Source organism: Gavialis gangeticus, unplaced genomic scaffold (genome assembly GCF_001723915.1).
Source record: "Gavialis gangeticus isolate Ggan-Ray unplaced genomic scaffold, GavGan_comp1, whole genome shotgun sequence".
Taxonomy (NCBI): Eukaryota; Metazoa; Chordata; order Crocodylia; family Gavialidae; genus Gavialis; species Gavialis gangeticus.
The window spans coordinates 95,590,326-95,597,281 of record NW_017729024.1 but is presented as its reverse complement, the minus strand read 5'-3'; positions in this window follow the sequence as shown (position 1 = coordinate 95,597,281).

The window sequence follows — 6,956 nt, the reverse complement described above, 5'->3', positions numbered from 1 at the left end:
CCACAATCCCCCGCCCCCCCCCCACACACGTACCTGTGGGAGCTGCTTTCCAGGTTTCCTGGGGCTATGTACATATATATGCACACGGTGCCCCCTGCCTGACTGCCCTCCTACTGTACCCTCCCAGCTCCCTGCAGGCTGGAACTCTGCCAGCCTGAAGGGAGCTCGGTGCAAAACTGCAAAATCTGTGGGTTTCTCTGGTAAAACAAGAAATCCACATTTGCCTCCGGTAAAAGGTAAAATCCATGCTTTATTCCATTTTTCCATGGAAAACGGAAAACCTGGATCCCTGGTGATTAACCAGTTAATTATGTCTTAAGTGTAACATCCATCAGGGGCCTGAGAATAAGATGAAGAAAAAGTTCTGCTTATGTGCCATTGACATGCCTTCTGCTTTTCCCCCGTAAAAACTGCCCCAAACTGCTTTACAAATGCTCAGATCAGTGGGGCATTGCAGCTAAATTCTCCAAAGATTCCATTGCATTCAGCATGCACAGTGTCTTCACTGGAGCTAGACTGTTCTCACTGGTGGTGGATCACATAACAAGGAGCAATGGTCTCAGCTTGCAGTAAGGGAAATTTAGGTTAGATATTAGGGAAAACTTTCTTATGAAGAGGCTAGTAAAGAACTGGAACAGATTGCCCAGAGAAGTTGTGAAATCTCCATCTTAGGAAGTTTTTAAGACCCAGCTGGTCAAAGCCTTGGCTGGGATGACCTAGATGGGGATGGTCCTGCTTTGAGGGGGGTTGGATGTGATGACCTCCTGACCTCCCTTGCTCATCTTGAGGGAAAAATTCCCAAGTTCTAGTTTCTTTTTCTTCTGAGACAGAAGAAAAATTTATGAGAACCTCACCATTTGTCATGGAATTACGTTCTTATTTTCTGGCCAGCCTTAATAAATAGCACCTAATCACACAAATATGGCATCATAATGCATTTCACAAGGAGCAGGGAACCTTTTATTTGGTGTTTCCTAACTTCTGAGCGTTTGACTGAACAACTTGAATATTGCTCTTTTAACATACTTTTGGTCAATATATCTAAACATATATTGGGAAAAAGAGGATAATCCATACTCCGATGGCTAATTTCCCAACTAACTAACAAGATAAGAAAAGAATCCCAGATCCAACTAGGCTTATGCATATTAATTACCATTTATTATTGCTGTTATTTATATAACATAGTAGCATCTAAAGATTTCACCAAGTTCACCATACTACTGTGTTAGGCACTGTATATACATACAGTAGGATATAGTATATAATATATCAGACAATAGTATAGTATATGGACTATAGTATAGTCCATGTCCTGAATGGCTTACAGTCTAAATAGACAAGACAGACAAAGGATGAGAGAAACAAAAAGTTGTTCACTTTTTCCAGACAAGGCGAGGGCAGCCAAAGGAAAGAGGAAATAAATGACTTTTTAGAAGCCTTACTGAAAGCTTGTGGCAGAGCTGGGAATTGAACAGAAGAGATATCTTGAATCCCAGCCCCATGCCTTTGCCTCTAAATCATTCTTCCTCTCTTTCATCTGCAAATATCATGTTAGCCACCTTTTTAAGCTACAGGTGGTCTTTAATACCGTAAAAGGTCTTTAGACCTTTGGTTCTTTGAATTTGATTTACTTTTAAGGGACAGTCATGTTCTATGGCTATTAAAGCAAACATGGGAATCAGCGAGAGTTTGGTATTTAAGTTATAGAAATGCTCACTTAGCTTATAAAAATATGAAGCAGGTGCTAAATTGTTAAAAAAAACAACAGTCTAGTGAGTCTAGGATTGTACAGAATCTGGCCTCAGAGAAGTTTCATAGATGAGTGATGGATCTAAGTTAGAGCTGTGTTTGGCCAGTTGTGAGAGTAGTTCCAGTATGTCTGATTTGTTGCTTAAGTAAATCATACTGGGTACATCTGCACAAGACACTTTACTGCGCATTAAACAAATCTAAGGCACAGTAAAGCATCACCATCTACACATGCGCAGCAACTACTAACGCACCATTTAATGCACCATTTTCTAGTACCTGTTGATACAGGTGCTAGAAATTGGCACATTAAACTAATTTGCTGAAATGTACTTGTAGATGCAAATTACTCCCTGTGAGCCTAGGCAGCAAAAGGCCACAAGGGGCAGAGAGAGCTATCTTGGCACAGCAGGACCCTACTCCCCAGCCACGTGGAGATCAGGACACATCCTGATCTCCACGTGGCTGGGAGACCTGTCCCAGCTGGTATGTATAGATATGCTCACTGAGATCAGAAAACTGGGGTGGGTTAAATTTATATAGAAGTGTTTGGGCCTGTACCATTGTTTTCTAATATACATAATATACATGATCTACTAAAATCAACCAAACAAGTGAACTGTTAGTTTAACACAAGTAAAAACTTTTTTTTAAGCACTGATACCTAGAGAGCTGTAGGATTCAAGTATGCAGTTTATTGAGGAGGATGGATGAGGAGTGTAAGCACAGCCAGGCAGGCTAGTAGGGAGAAGGAACTCAAACAGCAATATCCTATATTTGGGAAACTCTTGAATGATCATGCAGATGCTCCTCATGTATGTAGTTAATTGATTGACCTTGTTTATGCATGGGTGCTCTAGACAATGGGCCTTTGAGTGCACATTTTGTGCCGTCTTTGTGGCTGTAAAATCAATCCTGTTAACTGCAATTGGGGAGACAGACTGCTGCAACAGCCAGCCCCAACAAGACCTCCAGCCATGAGGCCTGGGCCTGCTAAGAACCTTGGGAAGGCTGCAGAGCAAGAATAGCCCAACAACTCATTAAACTGAGTAGGAACTGCTGGGAACATCTCTAGGGGCAGCAGTCAGTTGACCAGAAGGGACAGGGCTTTGCTGAATATAAACCCAGTTTCTGAGCTTACATAACAAGCAGTCCAGGCCTGTAGGGGAAGACTGCAGGCAGAGCTGGCTGCCAGGGGAAATGTGGTATCCTGGGGCTGGAGGAATCAAAGCCACTCCTTATGAAGTTGACAGTGGTTATGGCCCTGAGGAGCTTGAGTTTGAGTTAGAACCATAAGTTTAACCCTTTGTGTGTTTATTGTGGCTATAGGGGAGGTGTGGAAGAAATGGAGCAGGGTGCCAGGGATATTCCACGCTTGTGTGACTAGCATTGGTCAGAGACATGTAAAGCTAGGACCCAGGAATCTAGAATCTGAGGCAGTGGACCTGGGCTGAGAGGGCTCAGTCAAATAAAAGCGAAAGAGTCTGAGAAGACTGAAGCCTCAACAAGGGTTGGGGCCTAAGGGGACCAGTGTATTTGGGACTGAGAGATTCCCCTACAAGGGGCAAATGAGTCATCTGCAAGGCATGGGCATAACTATGGGGATGTCTAGACGTTACAATTGTAGCCCCTAAGGCAACTAAGACCCTCTTAAAGAGGGGGTATACCCATAGGGTGAGGGGAAAGAAGTAAAAGCTACCAAGGAATTAGATCATCCAGCCCCTATGAGAAGCCTCCCTTTCATATATGCAACATTAAGTCATTGCAGGTGAGAAACTCATCTTTAAGAGCAATGAGTTAGTGTGAACTGGTGAATTTAGTGAGACAGAAAGGTTGAGGAAGAAAGGGCTGTAGACACAAAACATACTTACTGCTGAACAAATCATTGGTAGTAAGATACCAGACTGAAGAACAGAATGAGGACAGAGGACCATTCAAATTAATAGTCAGTCTAGATTTACGTAGATGTAATTGACAATATAATTGAGCTCTGAATTTCCATTTTGTTCTTTGATTTGATTTCTTTTTCTACAAGTTGTCTTTCTCAGCAATGAATTCTTTTCCTTCTTTCTTTTTTCAGGGCCTGATCCAGCCCCGTTGATTTCAAAGGACTTTGCATTAGGCCTCCAGCTAACAACTGTATATTTCAGACTGTATTATTTCAAAGATTTGAAATAATTTTATTATTTCATCTCTTTATTTCCAGAGCACAGGAAATGGTAATGATAAACCTTATTCACAGCTTGCCTGATTCATGCAAACCATGTATTCAGGAAAACCTTAAAAAAGCCTGAGTGACAGTAGGTATGCATTTAAAATACTCATAAAACCATGTACATGTCATTCTAGCAGCTGGAAAAATGGAATAGCCTTAGATTTATAACAAGGAAAGAAAAATATGGTCTTTGTATGAACTTTAGGAGATAACTGAAGGCTTCTACTTGTGGCAGGGTTAGAAAACCCTTCCTTGTAACAGAAGGCTTACATCAGCAAAGCAGGTAGTGGACCTTTCAAGGCTTCCATCTCCACCCTCCTGGGGACTAAAAAGATTGCAAACCAGAGAGGGAGAGTCAATCTTTTTTGGGAACCTCAGGCAGTAGGTGCTTCCCAGCTAGCTGATGCAGAGCTGGACAGCTCCTAAAAAGGGGAGAGAGTCCTCTCAGGTAGAGGTGATGTTGAAGACCCTGACATGACAGAGGTGCTTCTAGGGAAGGAAGATGAGGTATCAGGACAGATCAGAGACTGTTGACTCTGGAAGACCAGGGAAGGACAGGCCCCAGGGAATTTGTGACTGGCGTTTGCATGAGGTCAGTTGAGCCAATACCTGACCTAGGACTGATGTTCCCTACTTCATTCCACGTGGTGAGAGAGGATCTGTCTCCATGGAGGAATTGGTGACTAAGGCAGAGGTATGACTAGATTAAGCTGAGTCTAGTTTCAAACAGAAAGAAAACTGGAGGAGGAGGATTGCACAGGAGTGTCAATGCAGTGATGCAGTCTAGTATGGAGAAGGAACCCAAATAGCAGTATCCTGCTTCTGAGAAATTCTTGAATAGGCATAGTTAGAGATGTTCCTCATTTTAGTGATACAAAACATTCATTTCATTACCACAGTAACCATTATGGTTTTAGTTATTATGCAGAAAATACTATATAGAGTATGTCTAAGCTACACTATGTCATTGTATATTACTTCATTTTACATAATTAAAAAGATTGGCATTTTCCCTCAGCTGTATTTCCTTTTAATTTTACTAATTTTTGCAATGATAATTTACTTTCTGGGTTTTTTCTTCTAAAGGGTTGAGGCCTGACCTCCCTCATTTGCCGTTTCAGTTTTACACCCACAGAATGAATTAAATGTGCAAATTGTATTCTGTGATTTAGAAGGCCAGTCAGGTAATTGGGGTTTGCATCTGATGCTGGGACATAGCAAGTGCGCTTGATGTCCTTGTCACTGTACTGTGACATAGCTGGCAAAGCTTCACTGAAGAGCAGAGCAGCATGGGTTGGAAACAGAAAGCACTTTTAAACTCCCCTCTGTCTGAGATAGTTTGTATTGGGAATTGTAACCTGTGTCTTGAGGTGTTGCGGTCCCCAGTATTTTTCATTTAACACCTTCAGCTTGTTAAGTTTGCATATATTTGAGTTTGAAAAGTACTGGATGAGGAACTGAAGGGCTTGGTTTTTCCTCAAATCTCAGTTAATTAATTCTGTGCCCCTCTAGAGCCAAATGTACCTGTCTCTGAGTCTCGCATCAATTAATTTATTCACCTAAAGACCCCAACTTCAATTAATTATGTACTTCCTGGTTCCACATTAGTTAGCTGTAACCCAGTGAACTTCACCTCTGTTACTTTTGTGCACCTTCTCTAATCCAAATTTGACAGCACTCAACCCCAAAACAGCTAGCTTGTGTTTCCTCTACATGCACATCTTTTCCCTTACCTCAAACTCAGCACCTCTCAGCCACATGTATTACACCCAAAACAGCTACACTCGTTCTTCAGGTCATCCTTCTGCCAGACATGGGAAGATCCAGCCACAGGAGCATTTCTGTCTCAGTTTTTTCTAGGTCTAGACTTGAAGTGAGAGGAGCAGAGAGGGGCCAGCTAAACGTTTTCACAGGAGGTTTTGGCAAGGAGGGAGCAGAGCTGCTGGGGCTCCCTATTGTACTCTCCCATCATGTAAAAATTAGTTAACACTGTTTATTCTCCACTTCCTTTCCCTCTGAGATGCTAAGGGTAGGACAGAAAGAATATCATCTGTGGAGCTGGCTGGTGTGAAGGAGGCATACTATTCTGTTTAATTTTAGGATGGGTAGAGAGCAAGCTGCTGTGTCTTGACACAGTGCTTCAAAGCTTCTACAGCTTAGCTTTGTGGCTTAGCTGGGACCTGGAAACGAGTGGTTCCACAGCTTCTGTTCTCTTTCCTGTTTGCATGACTCCATGCCAACAGGCTGTTGCTCCTCTGTCTGATGGCTGTTTTTCAGTTGTGAAGAGGGATAGGCTGTTGTAAGCAGGGTTAAGTTATATCCGCATACCAAAATTAGGTCCTAATAGACATAGGTGTCTGCCTATATGGAGACAACTGTGGGAACTGGGATCGTATGCTCATTCTCATGGTCTCAGAATTTAGCTCATGATGTTTATTATTTTGTTGCTGAGATCTTGATTTCTTGGGTTAAACTGAAAATAAACCACAGTCTTATCAAAACATCAGTGACCTGAAAAAATGGAGGGTATAAGATGGTGGTTTTTCTTTGAGGAAAAATATATTGTAGCCAGTATCACCTTCTTGCTTGCAACATGTTTTATGTTTGTTGTAAAAGTTATATGCCTTTATTCACTGTCATTTTGAAAAATATTCTGGAAGGAGCTGTCTAATCAGCTATCAATGTGTCTGGGATGCAAGGAATCAGTAAATGAAATTTATATAGCCTGAGGTTTTCAAAATGGATTAGGGGACTGGTTAGGGACACCCAGTTAAATAAACAGGAATTCAGTGCCTAAGTCTCTAAAGCAGCTTTGAAGATCTTGGCTTCATCAGCAGCATCTACATGTATGCTTAACTGCATAACTGTAGACTAATTAGCTGTAGAGTAAAGCGTCACCATATACACACACTGGGTTATGAACAAGCCCTGATTATTGTGCTGAACTAACCATTGACATCAGAGGGCATATGCATATGTGTGTGTAGAA